The sequence below is a fragment of the Microcaecilia unicolor genome, chromosome 1 (genome assembly GCF_901765095.1).
Source record: "Microcaecilia unicolor chromosome 1, aMicUni1.1, whole genome shotgun sequence".
Classification (NCBI taxonomy): Eukaryota; Metazoa; Chordata; class Amphibia; order Gymnophiona; family Siphonopidae; genus Microcaecilia; species Microcaecilia unicolor.
In genome coordinates this window covers 117,089,929-117,113,187 of record NC_044031.1, presented here as the reverse complement: position 1 = coordinate 117,113,187, position 23,259 = coordinate 117,089,929, and the positions used below count along the sequence as shown (strand labels likewise).

General features: G+C 43.1%; 1 protein-coding gene across 1 annotated transcript in view; it reads left to right on the top strand.

The window, feature by feature from the left end:
- CACNB2 (calcium voltage-gated channel auxiliary subunit beta 2) overlaps positions 1-23,259 on the top strand; it is a 765,511-nt gene that overhangs the window by 1,039 nt on the left and 741,213 nt on the right. The window lies entirely within an intron of this gene.

Here is a 23,259-nt window from a genome sequence, read left to right as displayed (position 1 = left end):
GAGAACTCCCTGATGATCAAGGTTTGCTCATGTAGACAGTGCAGTACAGTAGTAGAGCGCAAGGAAAATTAAGAGAACAATTAAAGATATATAAATCTTTATTAATTAAAAAAATCTGTTTCTGTTAGCTATTCTGTTGCTGCTTTTCTTTTTTTGCTTCAAAAGAAAACATAGCTACATCTGATCATGTGCATAACAGAAATCACTTTTTGCCCAGTTGTACTGTGTGATGTAGTTAGAAACCTGCCTATCTACTATTTTCCGGATACCAAACTTCAGTCTTGCAATACACTTGCTCTTTTTTTTTTTAAGTTTCTTTTTCCTGAGATGGGAGATGGGAGTTAAGGTAGCACAGTCCTACTGCACATTAGGAAAACCAGTATGTGAAATAAACCAAACCCAGGGGTCCTTTTACCAAGCTACTTTAAAAGGGGCCCTCGCTACTGGTGGGGGCCATTTTTACCATGTGATGAGACCCTTTTTACCACAGCGAGTAAAACAGATGAAAAACAAATGGCCATGTGGTAAGATTTCACTTACCGTGCGGCCATGCGGGAGAGGGGGAAGCACTTACCCCCACCCATTGAGATGGTGGTAACGGCTCCCATACTAACCCAGCAGTAACCAGGTAGCACGCGGTGCTGCCCGATTACCGCTGGGTTAGCGTTTGTGGAACTATTTTTCAAATATAAATCATAAAGAAACTTCAGACCGCCCAAAACACAGCAGCCAGGCTTATATTTGGAAAAATGCGTTTTGAAAGCGCCAAACCCCTCCGAGAAAAACTGCACTGGCTCCCAATCAAAGAACGTATTGCTTTCAAAATCTGCACAATAGTTCATAAAATTATTTATGGCAAAGCCCTGGGATGCATGACAGACCTCACAGACCTGCCAACCAGAAACACTACAAGATCAGCACGATTATACCTAAATCTCCACTACCCAAGCAGCAAAGGACTCAAATACAAATCAACTTACGCATCCAGCTTTCCCTATTTAAGCGCACAACTATGGAACGCACTGCCAAAAGTAGTAAAAACTATACTCGACCACCTAAATTTCCGAAAAGTACTAAAAACAAACCTGTTCAGAAAGGCATACCCCACCGACCCAACATAAAAAACCTGGGTACCTGCGACATAACGAAACCAAAGACCGTAATGGACATATCCTAACTCATCCTCTTCCTCTCTAAGTTACCCCAGTGTATTTAACATACAAGAACCTTATTCTACCACAATATCACCTTGCATTTGTTCATACCGGAATTGGCAGACACCGTTATGATACTATGTAAGCCACATTGAGCCTGCAAAAGGTGGGAAAATATGGGATACAAATGTAACAAATAAATAAAACAAAATAAATGTTTCCACTAGCACCAGAAATACCACACGCTGGGGTGGAACTACTGCCGACGCTCATGTTGGGTGGCAGTAGCTCCAGATTGGCATGTGGTAAGTCTGCGGTAGGGCTTACTGCCACTTTGTAATAACACCCCCCCCCCCCCCCCAATTCATACAAGGCAAATGGCTTGAAAGATGGAGTAGCTCAGAAATTTTCACAAAGGTACTGACACAAAGGAATCCTGTTTAGAAGGAATGGTTCCGTGGAATCTTAGCGGAGATTGGGTGGCGACGCCGGTAATTGGGAAGCAAAACGGGAGCTGGGCAGACTTCTACGGTCTACGCCCTGATCGTGACTGAATAGATAAGGATGGGCAGGAGTATAAATTTTAAGGGGCTTCAACTTTAGCTTCATAACTTAGTACAAGAACAGTATTGGGCAGACTTCTACGGTCTGTGCCCTGAGAAAGGCAAGGACAAATCAAACTTGGGTATACATATAAAATATCACATTCCATGTAAAATGAGTTTATCTTGTTGGGCAGACTGGATGGACCGAACAGGTCTTTTATCTGCCATCATTTACTATGTTACTATGACTAGCTAAATCCCAGAAAGATGCAGGTCAGCCTGATCCACCTATGCAGCTGTGCAAACATTGAAGCACCAACTGGAATGATACATCACTGAATGATTTAACCTGGCCTGCATGCTTTCTTTCAAGATCTGTATAGAAAAAGCAAATAAAATGACAGCATTCATATGGTTATAAACTTACATCTAACTGGGATCAGAACTTGCATCAGTAGGGGAACACTCTGCCCTTGCTATGAAAATTGACCCAGTGATGAATAATAGCAGCCAAATTATCACTGGCTGCTGTAAACTGACTAATTTCAACAGGCTGTATATCCTTGCTTGAACAGTGTCACTAGAGATCTGAAAACCTGTGGCAAGTTATACAAAGAAAAAGCTGAAAAGAAAGGAATCCAGATGCTCTCCATAGTCACACTATGGCAAGAGAAAATCAGCTGAAATCACGCAGCAGTTTCCTCATAACTACAAAGGAAATTGAACATTATATCCATGACTCCTTGTGAAGAGGTATGGCAACACAACTTGGAGATCCTGTTCTAATGTAGACATGTGTTTTGGACGCGTGCTGAAACGCGCCTGTAAAAAATGGCGCTTTTTTTAAAACAAAAATGGACGTGCGGCAAAATTAAAATGGCGCACATCCATTTTGGGTCTGAGACCTTACCGCCACCAATTCACTTAGCGGTAAGGTCTCACGCTTTAACCAGGCAGTAATGGTCAACACACGTACAATGCGAATTACCACCCGTGCGCTGGAAACTAAAAATTGCATTCCGGAATGCATAGTGGACACGCGTAAAAGATGAAATTACCGCCTGGGCAACGCAATAGCTGGGCAGTAATTTCAAATTGATGCGCATTGGTCATGCATAGGCGCCTACGCAGCTTAGTAAAACGGTCCCCAAATCACCTCCATGTCAAGCTGCAAGAAAACCAGGATACTCCTCTATCAGAAGTACATAAGAATTGCCATACAGAGACAGACCTAAAGTCCATCAAGTCAAGTATCGAGTTTCCAACAGTGGTCAATCCAGGTCACATGTACCTGTCATGATCCCAAAACAGTAAAACAGATTTTATGCTGCTTATCCCAGGATTCTACAGTGGGTTTTCCCAAGTTCACCTTAATACTGGTTTATGGATTTATTTATTTTTTTTTTCGGAACTTGTCTAAACCTTCTGACAATGGATTCTAGAGCTTAATTACATGTTGAGTGAAGAAATACTTTCTCTGATTTGTTTTAAATGCACTACTTAGTAACATCATTGCATGCCTCCTAGTCCTTGTGTTTTTGGAAAGAGTGAACAAGCGATTCACGTGCACCCATTCCACTCTACTCAGCATTTTATAGACCTTGATTATATTGTTGACTAAAACTTTTTACACCACTTATACTGACTCATAGATCTAAGCAGTGTACAATCTAAAAATATATAGGACAAATAAAAAAGGAATTACATGGTTCAGATCGGGCAGAGGACCACAAACAATCCAGAACTTTCACACTCATAAATCTCCAAATTCAGTACTGAGTATCCGGCCACCCAAGTAGTCCAACCCTTAAAGGTCAGGGACCCCAGGTATTTAACTGTTGGGGTCGAAGGCCAGGGTGAAAAAAAATAGGTTTTGTGAAGTGTCTTGAACTTGAGGCCTTATTACGGATGGCAGGAGGAAGTTCATTCCATATCTGCCCACAGCCATTTCTTCTCCAAACTGAAGAGCCCCAGCCTCTGTAAGCTTTCCTCACAGGCAGTTTATCCCATCCTCTTTATCATGTTGGTCCCCCTTCTCTGTACCTTTTCTAATTCTGCTCTGTCTTTTTTGAGAAGTGGTGACCGGAATTGCACACAATCCCCAAGATTATTTGCAGTGTGACTTGAGAGTTGCGCATGCAGATCAGATCATATTCTGATTAGAACGCACAGCGTAATTATCTTAAGCCAATCAGCGCCGGTAATTGCCACTTAACAAGCAATTATTGACACTAATTGGCATTAATTAGAATTTACATGCACAACTTTCTATGGGCTCCTTTTACTAAGTGGTGGTAAGCCCAACGCGGGCTTACTGCTCGCTAAACAGGAAGTACTGCCGGGCTACTGCAGCAGCCAGGCGGTACTTCCCATCCCTAGCACACAATTATTTCCAGCGCTACAAAAATGCATGCTGCCCGGTTACCGCCAGGTTAAAGCAGGAGCCCTTACCGCCACCTCAGTGGGTGGTGGTAAGGGCTCCTCCCCTGAAATGGCTGCTCAGCAGGTGTTTTACTAGCTACCCTGCCATTTCCTGTAGGAAAGCAAGCATTCCCTTTTACCAGCTGCAGTAAAAGGGGGCCTCGGCGTGCGTGTAAAACATGCGGTGATGCCTGCACCGGCCCTTTTTTGCCACAGCTTGGTAAAAGGGGCCCTAGGTGTATTGTGTAAAAGTGATGTGCATAAATTCTAAGACACAGATTGTGAAAGAGGGAATGTCCATGGGCATGGAATGAGCAGATCGTGGGTGTTACTAAAAAAAACTATGGGGGTCTTTTACTAAGGCACGCTGGAATTTGTAGCACCTGCTAAAAATAGGCGTGCACTAAGTGCTAAAGACACCAATGTATTCCTATGGGCGTCTTTTGCATGCACCTATTTTTAACGTGTGCTAAAATGCCAGCGCATCTTAGTAAAAGACCCCCAAAGCGCGCTGTTACAGAATACACCCACCCTGCACCTAACTTAGGCGTAGGCATTCGTAAATGCCCATGACTACATTTAGTTTATACGGTATCAGTTATATTTAGTGGAGGGGGTTCCTCATATACAATCCTTATATTACTACCCAACTCCCAGTATATCTTTATCACCTTGTTCATACAATCTTAAAGGGATATCTAGATATAGGATCTATCAGATAACCATGTCACCACCATTCAGGCTATAATATGAGCCAGGCATTTTTTATGGTGGGCATGTACTCTTCATTGATACGTAATTTTAATATTCTTAAACTTTCATTCATTAACTTGACTCAATATATTAATCAAACTTGCACTTAGCTTAAATGTGAAAACTCTATATTTTCTTCTTTCCTTTTCTATTTTTTCTGTTTAAAAAATCCTGGATCAGATGTCTCCGAGATGACTAACTTTTTAAACAGAAATCTATAAAGTCCAAAACAAGTTTAAACCACAGCAGTTGTCAGCCTTGCATATTGGGGAATGTACACATATTTTAGAGAGTGGAGGCAGAGACCTTTGTATTGTATGCAAATGACTGTAAACATTTCATTTGTGACAAAAATAAAACAGCAAACTACGTAACAAAAATTAGGTCCATGGCCTTCATTCTGGCTGAAATTGCTCTTCACAGAGCATCCTCAGCTCAGTGAGGATTTACCCCTGTATGTTGCATAGGGCTCCAAGCAACTGCTGCACAGGCCTAGGGTGGCTGTAAGGGTGAGCATTCAACAGGCGTGGCATCTGTTTCCGGGGGGGGGGGGGGGGGGGGGAGTTCAGATGCAATCACATGCTGCGTTGCTGCCTGGGAGAGCTCTTCCTCTGCTCCTTTTCCCCCCTCCAGCAGGGGCATGTCTGTCCAGGGGTCCTCCTCCTCCTAGACATCCCCATGCTGGGTGTGGCCCGTTCATGGGATGAAGGGGCAGGGTCCATTACTACCTACTCCCAGAGTCTCTCAGCTGCAGGCTGGTCTGGGACAGGCTATGCATCAGCTGGGGGGGGGGGGGGGTGACGTGTGTTTAAAAGGTTTGCAGTTGAGATCCATAATGGTAAACCTGGCTCTCAGTAGGCAGGGATGGGGACAGCTGGGGGCTGCTGGTTGTTACACAGACAATATCTCTGTGTCACCAATGAGCTGACATAGCAAGGAACACCAGAGCCACTGATGTGATATCTGTTTGTTCACTGAGAGGGCTGTCTCCCTATGGGCATTCAAGAAGGGGTCATTGCCCTGCTGGAGGGCCCTGGGTGGCCAGGCACTGGCTGAGAGGTAGTATGCCTCTGAGCTGTTTTATGGGTAGGGTCATTATTACAGCTGTTGTCAGGTATGTGGGTGTGTGTGTCCCCATACCTAAGTAGTCAACAGCCGGCTTGGCAGGGCCAGCATTAGGAGGGGGCAAACAGGACAGCTGCCCTTGGCCTCACAGCTTCAAGGGGCCCCACAGCTTCAAGGGGCCTCTGGCGTTACCTTCAGCCCGCCAGCACCACAGCAGTCAGATCAGCAGTGGTAGCAGCATGCAGCACAAAGTTCGCTGGTGGCAGTAAGATCAGCGGCGGCACGCAGCACAAATTTATTTATTTATTTATTGCATTTGTATCCCACATTTTCCCACCTATTTGCAGGCTCATTGTGGCTTACAATACATTGTGAATGATCGAAATACAATTGGTCACAGTACGATTATGGGGTACGTTGTGGAGAGTTATGGGAAGTCAAAGTCAAGTATCATCTGGGAATAGAACAATGGAATGTAGCAATGGGGAAATGATAGGGCGATAGAACAATAGCAGGAGAACATTAGGGTATAACAATTTTATCTGTGGGTGGAGTTTTAAGTGTAGTGAGAGTAAGGGGAAGAAAATTCAGAAGAGAGTGTATTGGTGCTTTTCTATTAGCGTGTATGAGTTTGCATGTGCCAAGTGCTGGCCCTAGTGTGGTGATCTAGATGAGACAGTAGGACTTAGGAAGGAGGAAGGAAGCCAGAACTTAGATTTGGAAGTCGAAGCAGCGGGGGTCAGGGGGGAGAATGCCACATGGATGTAGCACAGAGTGTGGAAATCACTGCAAAATCACCCTCACCCTTTGAACTTTCCACTAGGCCTGACCACTTTGAAATTGGAAGTACTCATGCTTGTACCCGTGGAGAGGGAGGGGGGAGGAAAGAGGCATGAGCACTTAGACAGCAAAGTTACATAGAGGGGCATTTTAGATACAACATCTAAGTCCGACTTGGTAGTTTTGCAAAAAACGTCCAAAATCTGAATAGGAAAGAAGGTCATTTTCAAAAAAGAAAAACATATATCCTTTTTTTCAAAAATACTGTTGTGAACAAGATTTTATGATCTGGACGTTTTGTATTTCGGTCCATTAAAAAAAAAAGTCCAATTGCAAAAAGCACAAATCACGCCATTAGGATGTAGGAGGAGCCAACATTTTTAGTATACTGGTCTCCCAGACATCCCAGGAAAGCAATAGGGCACCCTAGGGGGCACTACCGTGGACTTCATAAAATGCTCCCTGGCACACATCTCACCATTGCTTCCTTATCTTGCATGCTGAGCCCCCCAAAACCCAACCCAAACCCACTACCCCCAACTTTACACCACTAGCATTGTTCTTACAGATGAAATGGGCACCTATATGTGGGTACAGTGGGTTTCTGGTGAGTTTTGAAGGGCTCACAGTTTTCCTCCACAAGTGTAATGGATAGGGGGAGGTATGGCCCTGGGTCCACCTGTCTGCAGTGCACTGCACCCAACACTAGACTACTCCAGGGACCTGAGTATAACATCTGAGGCTGGCATAGAGGCTGACAAGTAATGTTTTTAATCACATTTTTGGGGGGTTGGGAGGGGGTCAGTGACCATTGGGGAGTAAGGGGAGGTCATCCTTGATTCCCTCCAGTGGTCATCTGATCATTTAGGGCACCCTTTTGTGCCTTATTCATTATAAAAAACAGATGCCCTAATTTTATTTATTTGTAAGCTCTGTCCAGCAGGGACTGTCTCTCCTTGTTCAAGTGTACAGCGCTGCATACGTCTAGTAGCGCTTTAGAAATGATTAGTAGTAGTAGTTATTTATATCCCACATTATCCCAAGGAATCTTGAGTTCAATGTGGCTTACAACATGAAATCAGTATGGTGGTGAAAGGAACAAAGTAGTGCCAGTAGATTTAGGGGCCCTTTTACTAAGGTGCACCGCAAAATGGGCTGCCTTAGTGTAGGCACGTGTTTTGGGTGCACACAGATCCATTTTTCAGCATTCCTGTAAAAAAAGGCCTTTTGCCAAAAACGAACGTGCGGCAAAATAAAAATTGGCGCATGTCCATTTTGAGTCTGAGACCTTACCGCCAGCCATTGACTTAGCGGTAAAGTCTCAGGCGGTAACCGTGCAATAATCATCTACATGCATAGAACGACTATTACCGCCCAGTTTTTGCCACGCATCAGAAAACAAATATTATTTTCCGACAGGTGTAGCGGACATGCGTCAAAAATGAAATTACCGCAAGGGCCATGCAGTAGCCAGGCGGTAGCTAAAAATTGACGCGTGTGTAGGCGCCTACGCCGCTTAGTAAAAGGGCCCCTAAAATAATTATAAGTTGAATAATCAGAAGAATATAAAAAGGATGTAGAATAACATATTGGCTTCAATGGGCAGCAAAAAGCAATCATTATTATAACATTGAGAGAAGAGATAATAATAACAGTGCAATAGAAATTCCTCTTATGTTCAATTTACTTATCTGTTAACCCCATTAATTTTGTGTTCACTACAAACTGTATATTCTTTTTACAAATTTGTAATTCTTTATATTGTTACTATGTAAGCCGCATTGAGCCTGCCATGTGTGGGAAAGCGCGGGGTACAAATGTAATAAATAAATAATAAATTAATTATAGCTTCATACAATGTAAGTTACTGCAAGAATTATAGTTATAAGTGAATAAAGAATTGAACTAATGTAAACTAAAAATATATTATTGATACATTTCATATAATTTGATATTATAAAGAGATTAGACAGAGATACATTTTCTGTTGACAGGAATTTGTTAAAGAGGTGTGATTTCAGGGATTTGCGGAACTGAAGATAATTATATTGATATTTAATTAACTTTGGTATTGAATTCCACCAATTTGTGGTCAAATAGGTGAAGCCTATAGATAAGACAGATTTATAAACTATCATTCTACAGTTGGGGAAATGTAAGGTAGTCTTTTGCTTCAGAGACTGCATTACATACAGGAAGTTCTATTAGTGATCGCATGTAGTTTGGAGCTATTCCATAAATAATGAATAAAAATACAGATTTTGCAATAGACACTGACTTTTTTGAGTAACCAGTGAAGTCTAGCTAGTAGAAGGGTTGCACAGTCAAAACATGACATATTGTAAATTAAATTTGTAGCCTCCTAATTGGTTCAAGGGACAGTAACTCAGAGGTGAGGCCAGGGGCGGGTGGCAGTTGGGGTGGGTGGGTGGGAATTAAAGTCTAAATTGAGGCTTCCTGTGCTTATTAGCTGTGTTATATACTGATATTATAGTATCTGTAAAAAACAAACAAACCTTAAATGCTAGCCTATGGAACTGTAACAGAGACTTTGAGGGGCATAATCGAACGGCGCTGGCCAAATAGATTGCTGGCCATCTATTTGGCCAGCGCCGCAAACAGCGGTCCCGAACCGTATTATCGAAAAAGCTGGCCGGCCATCTTGCGTTTCAATAATACGGTTGGGGCCGGCCAAATGTCAGAGATTGCCGGGTTTGAGATGGCTGGCATCAGTTTTCGCCGATAATGGAAACTAATGCCAGCGATCTCAAACCCGGCCAAATCCAAGGCATTTGGTTGTGGGAGGAGCCAGCATTTGTAGCGCACTGGTCTCCCTGACATGCCAGGACACCAACTGGGCACCCTAGGGGGCACTGCAGTGGACTTCAAAAATAGCTCCCAGGTGCATACCTCGCTTATCTTGGGTGCTGAGCCCCCCAAATCTCCCCCAAAACCCACTCCCCACAACTGTACACCACTACCATAGCCCTTATGGGTGAAGGGAGGCATCTACATGTGGGTACAGTGGGTTTCGGGTGGGTTTTGGAGGGCTCACATTTACCACCACAAGTGTAACAAGTAGGGGGGATGGGCCTGGGTCCACCTGCCTGAAGTGCACTGCACCCACTAAATACTGCTCCAGGGACCTGCATACTGCTGTCAGGGAGCTGGGTATGACATTTGAGGCTGGCAAAAAATATATATATTTTTTTGGGGTGGGTGGAAGTTGGTGACCACTGGGGAAGTAAGGGGAGGTCATCTCCGATTCCGTCCAGTGGTCATTAGGTCAGTTGGGGCACCTTTTTGAAGCTTGGTTCTGAAAAAAAAGGGACCAAGTGAAGCCGGCGAAATGCTCGACAAGGCCGGCTTTCTTTTTTCCATTATCGGGCAAAGCTGGCCATCTCAAATCACGCCCCGTCCCACCTTCGCTACCCTACAGACATGCCCCCTTGAAGTTTGGCCGGCTCCGTGATGGAAGGCAGTTGGCGCTGGCCAAAATCGGCTTTCGATTATATCGATTTGGCCGGGTTCAGGAGATCGCTGGCCATCTTCCGATTTGTGTCAGAAGATGGCCGATGATCTCCTTCGAAAATGAGCTGGTTTATATGCTAAGAAAAACTAGTCCTTAAATTCCTTTAAGTGAGCAGAGTAACTCCAAAATAAGGTCCCTGAGGTTACCTATTTAATTTTAAGTCTACTTTCCCCAAGTTTAAAAACAATTTCCCAACAAATTCTTACCAATGAAGATACTACTACTGCTATGCTATTAGTAACGTTTCTATAGCACTACTAGACGTACGCAGCACTGTACACTTGAACATGTAAGAAACAGTCCCTGCTCAACAGAGCTTATAATCTAATCAGGACAGACAAACAGAACAAGTAAGGTATAAGGGAATTACTTAAGGTGGGATTGATAAAACAGACATAGGTACTGAACAAGTAAATAGGGGTTAGGAGTTAAATGCAGCCTAGATTTGAAGACGGCCAGAGATGGAGCTTGACACACCGACTGAGGAAGTCTATTACAGGCATATGGTTCAGCAAGATAAAAGGAACAGAGTCTGGAGTTGGCAGTGGAGAAAGGGTACAGTTCTCTCCTTCTCTGGAACTGTTCTCACAGCACCTTTGCTGGCTATCGTGTATTATGTAAGCACACACGTAAATGGCAGTGGTGCATACTTTACATTTGAGCATTCACATGAGTAACGTTTGGCTAGTATATGAAGGGGGCACATACTTACACATATAGGGCTAGAATTTGTAAATGGCACCCAAGTTTGTATGCCAAAAAACCAGCTGCTAAGTACTATTCTATAACTACTGCTCCGAGTTGGAAACTGGTTATAGAATAACACTTAGCACCAGGATCTGCGCCCAGTTTTGGGTGTGAGGATTTTTACCAAGGGAAACCTGGTGTAAATCCTCGTCCATAAGTTAGTCACGGATCTGCCATATTCCATAATACTGCGTGCAAATTCTAGGAATGCCCCTGACCCGCCCATGCCCCTTTCATGGCCATGCCCCCATTACGGATCCACATGTAAGAATTTTCGCACATATCTTTATCGAATACTGACTAGGAAGACATGCAATGTAAATTCAAATTGTTGCTAATTAGCATCAATAATTTTCACCCAATTATTGGCGGTAATTGCCTCATTCAATTAAATTGCATGTACCCAAATTTGCATGCACAGTTTTGAGCACCATATACTGAATTTGGAGGATCGTTTATAAAATCATATCATCTGCCTGCAGTCTTTTGGATATCTGGCTGGTGTTAAATTTTCTTCCCTTAAATATAGGCACATTTTCAGCCACTTAGGCTAGTATTCTGTAAAGAAAAGTAGGTATCTAATTTTGTTTATAGAATAAGCTTCAAATAGGCACTTTCCAAATGCCTATATCTAGGCACCCATTATAGAATTACCCTCCCAGTGCTTTGTTCAAAATAGATTTTATCTCATTCTGAGTCTATGGAACCTTTCTTGAATCAGGCCTTCAGAATGATAGAATGAACATTTCAGATCACATAAAATGAAGATCAAGCTTATTTTGCTTTTCATGGTTTCTGTCTCTTTATGCTGGGTCTCATTTGATGCACAATGCACTCGCCTCTTAAAAAAAAAATAATACAGTCTTGCATAATACAGTTGGTATCCTAGGAAGCAATAGAATTTAAACATAAGAGTGTTGTATGTTTTTTGTCTATGGCAACATAGCCTTTTGTAGGAGAACATGACACATCTAACTAATAATAAGGTGTATGGTTGAAGAGCACAGTGAGATCTGATTGTTAGCAGGTTTGCATTGCTAATGTTTTAATATAATGCATAAACGTCTTCCTTAGGCAAAGTTTCTTATATAGATGAAGGGAGCAAGAAATTAATAACATATAACGCTCAGCTTCAGATATACCCTTTAAAATTCATATCTCATTGGTCTGGTAGATTAAGACCCTTTAATTAGATCATCTGATCCACGCATCTACCTCTGTTATGGCTAAAATGAGCCAAGCATATCTCGGAGGTAGTGACGTAATCCTCATCGATCTTCTAATCCTATTTTTCTATATTTTTCAAATTTTTTCCAATAACTTAAATATTCAGCTTATATATAGCTTGTACTTAGCTTTTTTAATGTAATCCAATTACTCTTTTACTGTACTGAATGCGGCGGAGACACAATAAAGCCGACATGGTTCCATGTTTCGTGACAAGCGCTGTATCAAGGTTGTCTCCTAAAAAGCACAAAAAAAAAAGAAAATTATCCATAGATGAAAAGTCAATCAAAGGTAGTATACATATAGAAAAAACTACCAAACCTATATCTTTTTGGCGGATCTTCCAAAGATGACCGCCTATCACTACAATAAGAGTTCTTATACGACTCAATAGTGATGTCGATGAGGATTACGTCACTACCTCCGAGACATGCTTGGCTCATTTTAGCCATAACAGAGGTAGATGCATGGATCTGATGATCTAATTAAAGGGTCTTAATCTACCAGACCAATGAGATATGAATTTTAAAGGGTATATCTGAAGCTGAGCGTTATGTTATTAATATAATGCATGGCATCTGCAAGCAAACAGTGGACATGTCTTTCAGCACTGTATATATTTTAAATTTGTTGGGGGAGTTGTCTTTAAAATTACACCTGAGTTTTTCTTTTCTTTTCTTTAATTATGCAACAACACGTGTGTATTCATCACTCATTGAATGTTATTGCAGGATACTCACTGAGCATAACTGTTGCTAATGTAAATAGTCGCTCTTTCCTGAACAGTGCTTTGACTGTTTGAGTAAGACCTTATTGGTTTCTTGTATCTGGATTCTGCTGAGATGCATTTGTTTGAGAATTCATGTAAGGATTTATGTGGGAGATACAGATATTGACTATTCGAAACTGTTGCCTCAGTGAATGAAAATAGGGTGAACCAAGTTGTGGTGGGTTAGTGTTATTCTTGGAAATGGCATTTCCACCATAGAAGGCGCAGACCATGCAATTTAAAATAATTATAGAGATCCCTAATGAGTAGGTTGGATAGATAAAATTAAATATCTCTAGAAGGTCCATGTGGAAGGAAACTGTGTAAATAGAGTAGATATAATTCAAGTCATTACAACTCATATGAATTCTATGCAACTGTTAACTTTCACTGATTAAAGAAAATAATAGTAGCCATGGCAACTACATAATTCATATTCTATCAACAGGAGATGGAACACCTGAAATAAACAAGGGTGTTAGCATAGCAGAGCATTTTCCCTTTCTTAATAACAAAGAAGAAAGCATTTTAGTCTTGTTGAAGGTATGATGCAATTTTGCCTTGCTGTTTTTCTGGTTACTAATGACCTGACACAGGGATGTATGCCATAAATCTCCTATTCTATTTGTTGTGAAAGATGGGAAAGCAGTGATCCCCCTCCCCCATCAAATCAAAATGGGTGAAACATCTTTCATCAGTGCCAGCTTGATAGGTTGGTTGCACTCTGTATTTTTATAAAATCTGAACCTTAAAGCAGCAATGCAAAGGAGGTGATGGTTAAGTAGAGGAGACAAGAAAGATAGGTACATACTTTCCTTTAGAGCAGGGGTTCTGAAGCCAGTCCTTATGACACATCCAGCCAGTCAGGTTTTCAGGGTACCCACAATGAATACGCATGAGACAGATTTGCATGCTTTACCTCCATTGTATGCAAATCAATCTCATGCATATTCATTGTGAATATCCTGAAAACCTGACTGGCTGGGTGTGTCCCGAGTACTGGGTTGAGAACCCCTGCTTTCGAGAATATGTGTGTGTATTTTAAGCGTGACTACTTACACGAGCCATAGAGCTAGTATATGCTCACACCTGGATTGCTAAAAAAATGCACATTTAAATTAAAGTATTCTATAATTTGCTTGTGTAATTGTATGCCCTGCCCATGCTCTGTCCAGACTCCAGCCATCAATACACCCATCTTTAAACTACTGTTGCATTGAGGCACCATTTTATAGAATAGCATGTACCTGGAATATTGATACTTATATGCATACTAGTAAAAAAAGCCCCGTTTCTGATGCAAATGAAACGGGGGCTAGCAAGGTTTTCTTCTGTGTGCATGTGGGAGTGTGTGTGTCCCTGCCCTCTCTCCCCTCCCCCCTCTGAGTCCTTCATTGTTACAGAGAGAACGATTTGATTTCCTGCTTTGCTGTTTTCCTTCACTGTTTGTGTTAGAGAGAGAGCGAGGGTGGGGCAGACACTCATGGGGAAACCGGATATCTCTCCCCCTTCACACTTCCGGCTGGAAGCTTCATAGAACGTTGGTGTTGCCTTTTATATAGAGAGATGTCCACATATATGCCGGTATTCTGGTCAGAGATGCATGTTCCTGGTGCCTAAATGTTGGCACCTTATTTTTAAAATTCCACCCTTAATGTACCTTTGCAGTGAGTTTTTATGTGAGCACAGTGAAATATTTCCCCAATGAGAGGTTCATGCAGCTATTGTGCATGTTAAACACAGAAACAAGAGAAGAATGTAGGCAGATAAAGAACAAATGGCCTACCCAGTCTGCCCAACCGTGCCATCTATTCTCCCTATCACTCCCTTAAGGATCCTATGCACTTGTCCCAAGCCCTCTTGAATTCAGATACTGTTTTCATCTCCTTCCTTTCCACTGAGAGGCTGTTCCATGAATTCACCATTCTAAAAATGCAATTGTAAAATAGAGTCAACACATTAAAGACAGCTTTATTTATACTAGAGGATTAGAGCAGAATTTTAGAAAGGATGTCCAGCTCAGACTATGGATACTCAAGTCTATACATTAGATATGGATGTCCATTTCGCATCTATTTTAGAACAGAATCTGCTAACTTACAACCTGTTCTAAAATATATGAGAGATGGACGTCCAAGTTCTGGCTACATCCAGCACAAACTTCCATTATATAAACTGAGATGTCCTCTATAAACAGGACAAAACAAGGGATAAGTACATCTGTGTGGCAGTTGAAGAATGTCCATGTTATAAAATTGGTAGATAACCATCCACATGGAGGAGTAACCTAATGGTTAAAGCAGCCTGCTGACAACCAGGCCAGAGAACCTGATGTTGCTGATTCAAGTCCTAGTGCTGCTCTCTTTCATTTTTGTTTGTTTGCTTGTTTTAATTGTGAGCCTTCCAGAGACAGCAAAATACGTACTGCAAGGATCCTAAAGTCCGTCCTTGAGGTCCCAAACCCAGCCTGGTTTTCAGGATCTCCACCATGAATATACATATCATCTATTTGTATTCACTGCTTCCATTGCATGCAAATAGATCTCATATATATTCATTGTGGAAATCCTGAAGACCAGGCTGGGTTGTGACCCTCGAGAACTGGATTTGAGCACCCTTAACCTAATGTGACTTCCCTTTTTCCATTCAGTGGAGAACTACTCAATCAGAGCACCTTTCTGTAACCGGATGTGCCAAGTTCCTGGTCTAAATATGGACGTTCAGTTTTTGAACATGGACATCTCTTCCTCTTATACAATTTGGCCCCTCCCTAATTCCATCCAAAACATGCCCAGATCACTCCCCCTTGCCATATAAACATGTAACAGATTAGACATCCTGGCTTTATAAAATCAGGATTTGGACATCCATGCAATATGGATATCTAAATGCTGGTTTTCAGATGCTGAAAACTTGAATATAGCTTCTAAAATAACCACGTTAATATTCCTACTTTGGTAGTGGCTATTGTACTATGGTGCCTGCCAGTGTTTTTGTGTAGAAGATGGCTGACCTCCACAATTTTTTAATCTCAGGCAAAAGGCCAAAAAGGGATTCTCCTTCTCTGTCTGTGTCTGAGTTTTACAAATTATATGAAAAAGTTAAACATTGTAAAGTCAAAATGCCATCTAGAACAGATAGTAAAACCACCTGATTTTATTTGTACATTGTGGGTTTTATAATGCTTATTATTAACTGAAGGGCCCTTTTACTAAGCTGCTGTAAAAGGCGGCCTACGCTAGGGTCAGTGTGTGTTTTTAACACTTACTGAGGCCACCTTTTACTACAGTAGGTAAAAGGCTGTCTTTTTTGTTGGAAAAGAAATGGCCGTGCGGGGTAAGTGAACCACTTGCCGCACAGCCATTTTGTGGAGAGCACTTATTACCATCCATTGGCAGTAAGGGCTCCCGCTAACCTGCGAGTAAGCAAATGGCGCTACAGAAATAGAAATATTTTTGTAGCACCAGAAATGGCACATGCTGGGGGTGGTAACTACCACCAGGCTCCTGCAAAGTAGCCAGATGGGTCGGTTTCCGACCCAATTGGGCTGGTTTTTAAGTGAGGATGTGGGAAATCTTTGAAGGCTGCGGGCTGCGGGAAATTGGTCTTCTTTTTCGCTGCAGCTGTGTGGGTTTGGGCACTTTTTCCAGGGCTTCTATTGGTCCAATTTAGTCCAATAGAAGCTTTTCCGGGGCGGGGTTGACATTGGGGCGGGGTTAATGACATCAGAGGTGATGTCAGGGGCGGGGTCGATGATGTTGGAGGCAGGGTTGATGTTGGAGGCGGGGTTTAACATTGGGTGGGTTTTGGGCGGGTTTAGAGCTGATTTTGGGTGGGGAAAATTTTTCCCATCTGGCAACCCTGGGCTCCTGCGGTAGCCTGGCGGTAGTTCCGGATTGGCAGGCATCATGCTTGTGCTGCACGCCAACCCTTTAGTAAAAGGGCCCCTGAGATCGTTTATCTTTATTTGTTTACTATACTATCACTTATTGCATAGCAAGCTGGAACGGTTTACAAGTCAAAAATGGTACAATAACACACAAATTAGTTTAAACTAGGAAATCCATTGTATGACAGGAGAGAACAGACAAAACTTTCATACTGAGGACAATAACATAGGCACTCATTCCAACAGTCATACATAATTATCATGTATACTAAAAACTTTGCACCTGCTCCGACGCGAATGTCAGATATTTGGCTTTCATGAGCAGACATATGGAGGTCACGCAGGTTGAAAATCAAAATAGCCCCACAAAAGATATCTAATTTATTAAAACAACGTTGTCGCTTCTGTGTCTGTAAAATAGCCTGCAAATGGAACATAAACCACAGAAAATGCACCCACATACATATATATACCTGTAGTATTCTGTAAGTTCCACACATAAGTGGGGACCCCCCCCCCCCCCCCGTGTCCTACCCATGCTACACCCCTGTTTTATAGTCTTGCAAATACACACTATGGTGCTCATTTTCCAAGCAGTTGGACATCTCAAAATGTCCCAAAACTTCCATCTACCAAAAATATCCAAATTGTGATTTTCGAAAGGCAGAATTTAGACAACCTACACTGCAGTTTAAACAAATAGCAGGGGGGGCGTGTTTAGGGTGGGACTAGAGAAGATCTAAATTTAGAATGCCCAACACGTGAAGAAATTTCCAAGTAAAAAAAAAGAAGGACATTCTTGCTAGAAATAGGTGCTCTGATTGAGTAGCTGATCACTGAAAGAATTAAGGTATGACCCCTCCTTAATCCCCTATTATCTGTCCCCTTCCCTCACCATTGAAAGGGAAACTAGGCTCCATGACAAATATCAGGTATTCTGGGCATTCTGAACACAACAGCACGCAGGTCTGAAGGGTAGCCTAGTGGTCAGTGCAGTGAACTGTAAACCAAGGGACTCAGGTTTAAATCCCACTTCAGCTCTCTCTTTACCTTTAAATTCTGAGCCCTCCAGAAACAGGGAGATTCCTACTGTACCTAAATATGAGATACCTGCAAGCTTGAGGGCTATTGAGGTGGTGCACATTCAGGTGCAGTAGGTATTTCCCTGACTCTGGAGGGCTCACCATTTAAAATAACAGAGTTGCAGTGGAATATGAACCTCGGTGACCTGGATTAAAGTCCATTGCACTGACCACTAGGCTGCCCCTCTGCTCTGCAGGATTGTCTGTGTCGCCATTTTCTTACAAATGCTGCCAGACAGACATCTGTGTCCCTATTTTTTTTTGGTGTTCATAATTTGGACATTTTATTTTGGAAAATGGCTGTGAGATGGACATTTTTTTTTCGATGTGTCAAAAATGCCTCTCTATGGGGTCCTTTTACTAAGCTGCAGTAAAAGGGGCCCTGCGCTAGCAGTAATCGCCCTTTTTGCTGCGCGTTGAGGCCTTTTTTTACTGCAGCGGGTAAAAAGGCTGAGAAAAGGAATGGCCGTGCGATAAGATTACACTTTCCATGTGGCCATGTAGGGGGAGCAGTGTTACCGCCATCCACTGAGGTGGTGGTAAGGGCTCTCACACTAACCTGGCGGTAACACTAAAAACTACGGGTTGATTTTTCCTTAGTATGGGAAATGGTATGCACTGGGGCTTACTGCCACTTTCTAAAAGGGGCTATAAATGCTGCATATCCTATTTTATATACAGTGGTGGAAATAAGTATTTGATCCCTTGCTGATTTTGTAAGTTTGCCCACTGACAAAGACATGAGCAGCCCATAATTGAAGGGTAGGTTATTGGTAACAGTGAGAGATAGCACATCACAAATTAAATCCGGAAAATCACATTGTGGAAAGTATATGAATTTATTTGCATTCTGCAGAGGGAAATAAGTATTTGATCCCCCACCAACCAGTAAGAGATCTGGCCCCTACAGACCAGGTAGATGCTCCAAATCAACTCGTTACCTGCATGACAGACAGCTGTCGGCAATGGTCACCTGTATGAAAGACACCTGTCCACAGACTCAGTGAATCAGTCAGACTCTAACCTCTACAAAATGGCCAAGAGCAAGGAGCTGTCTAAGGATGTCAGGGACAAGATCATACACCTGCACAAGGCTGGAATGGGCTACAAAACCATCAGTAAGACGCTGGGCGAGAAGGAGACAACTGTTGGTGCCATAGTAAGAAAATGGAAGAAGTACAAAATGACTGTCAATCGACAAAGATCTGGGGCTCCACGCAAAATCTCACCTCGTGGGGTATCCTTGATCATGAGGAAGGTTAGAAATCAGCCTACAACTACAAGGGGGGAACTTGTCAATGATCTCAAGGCAGCTGGGACCACTGTCACCACGAAAACCATTGGTAACACATTACGACATAACGGATTGCAATCCTGCAGTGCCCGCAAGGTCCCCCTGCTCCAGAAGGCACATGTGACAGCCCGTCTGAAGTTTGCCAGTGAACACCTGGATGATGCCGAGAGTGATTGGGAGAAGGTGCTGTGGTCAGATGAGACAAAAATTGAGCTCTTTGGCATGAACTCAACTCGCCGTGTTTGGAGGAAGAGAAATGCTGCCTATGACCCAAAGAACACCGTCCCCACTGTCAAGCATGGAGGTGGAAATGTTATGTTTTGGGGGTGTTTCTCTGCTAAGGGCACAGGACTACTTCACCGCATCAATGGGAGAATGGATGGGGCCATGTACCGTACAATTCTGAGTGACAACCTCCTTCCCTCCGCCAGGGCCTTAAAAATGGGTCGTGGCTGGGTCTTCCAGCACGACAATGACCCAAAACATACAGCCAAGGCAACAAAGGAGTGGCTCAGGAAGAAGCACATTAGGGTCATGGAGTGGCCTAGCCAGTCACCAGACCTTAATCCCATTGAAAACTTATGGAGGGAGCTGAAGCTGCGAGTTGCCAAGCGACAGCCCAGAACTCTTAATGATTTAGAGATGATCTGCAAAGAGGAGTGGACCAAAATTCCTCCTGACATGTGTGCAAACCTCATCATCAACTACAGAAGACGTCTGACCGCTGTGCTTGCCAACAAGGGTTTTGCCACCAAGTATTAGGTCTTGTTTGCCAGAGGGATTAAATACTTATTTCCCTCTGCAGAATGCAAATAAATTCATATACTTTCCACAATGTGATTTTCCGGATTTAATTTGTGATGTGCTATCTCTCACTGTTACTAATAACCTACCCTTCAATTATGGGCTGCTCATGTCTTTGTCAGTGGGCAAACTTACAAAATCAGCAAGGGATCAAATACTTATTTCCACCACTGTATATATGGGCCATGTGGCACGTAGCACACGCTAATGTCTATTAGCACAAACTAAGCTTTGGTAAAAGGGTTCCTGAGGGACCTAATGTGACAGGTCTCCCGTGGCCCATCATATACTAAATCACCTAAAAAACAGAACCTAAAACTGTATAAAAGGAAAAAATCCACCATATTGCTTTAAAATATGTAAACAGCTCTCAAAACCTTTTTTTTTTTTTAAGTGACAGAATAGGAGCCCAAGATGAAGAAACCATTTATTTTCACATCACCTTGTTTCACCAGTTGCAGTACAGGAGCCTCAGCCTGACCGGGAAATCTAAAATAAAAACTGCATCACTGCCCCTGCTTTTATCACTGACTGCCATTTGACTGATAGCTCAGCAGCAATAAAAATCAATTTAATGGCCTGGTTTTTAAAAAGAACCCTTGAAAATATAAACTAGGGTGAGACTGTCACCTCAAAGTGGCCAGCGCTATGACTAGCGTGTAGGTTTCCCTGCACGCTGAGGCCACTTTAGCATGGCTGTAAAATGGTGGATTTTTCATTTTCTGTATTAATGGTCATGTGCTAGTTTCCCCATTAGCACGTGACCATTAGCACATAAGCCCTTACTGCCACCTGTTTACTGAGTGGAAAGGACTCGCGCGCTAACCATACGCTAATTGGTTGACATTGGGGCCACTGAGAGACTGGGCCAGGCCCGGGGCAAGGCCGCCTCCGGGGTCCCGCCCCTGCTGCCTCACCCCCGAGGTCGCCGCCGCCGCCGCTCCCCCCTCCACCCCCGAGGTCGCCGCAGCCACTGCTCCCCCTCCTCCCTCCGCGGTCGCCGCCGCTGCTCCCCCCCTTTGTCCACCACCAGGCCGGGCCCCCTGCATTGAAATTGCAGTCTCACCTCCGTGAGAGCAGCACTGCAGGCAGCAGAACGCCTCCCTTCGGCCCTCCTTCCCTCCTTGTGTCCTGCCCTCGCGGAAGTTACGTCAGACAAGGGCGGTACACAGGGAGGGAAGGAGGGCCGAAGGGAGGCGTTCTGCTACTTGCAGCGCTGCTTTCACGGAGGTGAGACTGCAATTTCAATGCAGGGGCAGACGGTCGACGACGGAGGGCGGGTGGGACTGCAGCGCTGGGCCCCCCTTGGAGGCCCGGGCCCAGGGAATTTTGTCCCCCCTGCCCCCTCCTCGGTGGCTATGGTTGGCATGCAGTAATGTAGCTGCCCTAACCATTTAATCCTACTCTTGGCCCTCCTAACACGCCCTTAGCACTGAAAAATACAAAGTGTTTTTAAGCACATGGGAAGCTTTCGCAGATGCCAAAACTACTGTGGAATGCCTGAGTGCACCCTGTGGTACTGCATTTTCCCACATGTTAAGCACGTGTATAAATTTTGTAGCTCCTTTGCTCTTCTTAAATTTGTGCTAATTTTGTTTTATTGTAAACCGCTGAAAGCTGCTAGTTAGTTATGGCGGTATAGGAAATTGAAATAAACCATAACCATAACCAGCCTAAATTAGGTGCAGAGTGGGTGTATTCTATAACAGTGTACATAGAGTTTAGAAACACACATGCCCCACCCATGGCCATGCCCCCTTTCCAACTATATGACTTAAAATTTACGTGCACCACATTACAGAATACGCTTAGCGAGTTGTTTTAGTACATCTGAATTAATGACAATGCTGATAATTGCTTGTTAACATCCAATTAACAGCACTGATTAGCTTAACAATTAAGTTACATGCATTGCTATAGAATAAGCTTCAATTTCTACACGGAAATTAAGGCGCGATATATAGAATCCCGGGGAAAATACTTGGGGAGAACTCTATAAATGGCACCCAAAATTAGGTGCTGGGAAGATCTGCACTAAACTAGTATTCTGCAAAGGGTGTTCTGCGCAGGAGGTATGGCCATGGGCGTGCCAGAGGCTTTTCAAAGATTTGCGCACACAATTACGGAATTTGGCCTAAGCATTACTAACTTGGATGCCAGCATTTATACCTGGTTTCAGCAGTCATAAGTCTAGTACCCCAAAAATTAGGCGTGAGATTCATGCCTAAGTGCTGTTCTGTATAAAGCGCGCACCCTTTATAGAATAGCGCCATATTCTTTCGGTGTCCAAGTTTCGGTGCCATTTATAGGATTTCCCCAGAAAGCCTTTCTGAAATTATCCTCTGTGTGTTTAATGAATGCACTGCACAGATTTTGAAGCAAAAAAAAAAAAAAAAGGATCTGAACAAAAGCATTTAGAATTTATAACTGTGTGAAAAACATGAAACTAGTCATTTTGGAGAGACTACATTAAAGGCGCTGTCTTTTTAACCTGAGTTACGGACCTGAAATGCTTAATCTACATTATGTCATTAATAATTGTTGATATGCAACCTGTCTTCCCACTCCCCTATGGCTCTGTTTGCATTCTTTCCTAGTTTTGGATTGATGTTTTTTGTTAATTTAAGTGCTGAGTTTAATTTGTATTGTCTAGGCTTCACTGGAATTATGTAAATTGTTTTGATGTGACTTCTTATTGTGAATGGTGGTCCACTATAAATAATAAATATTCAAAGTCTACTGCTACCTTTTGAATAGATGGCACATGTGAGCTGCAGAGTAGATGAGGGAAAAAATTAGGACTGAAAACAAAAAGGACTTTAAAATCAGCTAGGCAACTGCACTACAATGACAGGTGGCGGGGCATAATTGAAAGGGACGCCCAAGTTTTGCTGAGGACGTCCTCGCAAAACATCCCAGTGGAGGAGCGTGGAAACACATATTATCGAAACAAGAAGGACGTCCATCTTTCGTTTCGATAAAACGGTCGGGGACGCCCAAATCTTGACATTTAGTTTGTCCTTAGAAGTGGTCGTCTCTAGACTTGGTCGTTTCTGATTTTTGGCGATAATGGAAACCAAGGACGCCCATCTCAGAAACGACCAAATCCAAGCCCTTTGGTCGTGGGAGGAGCCAGCATTCGTAGTGCACTGGTCCCCCTGACATGCCAGAACACCAACCGGGCACCCTAGGGGGCA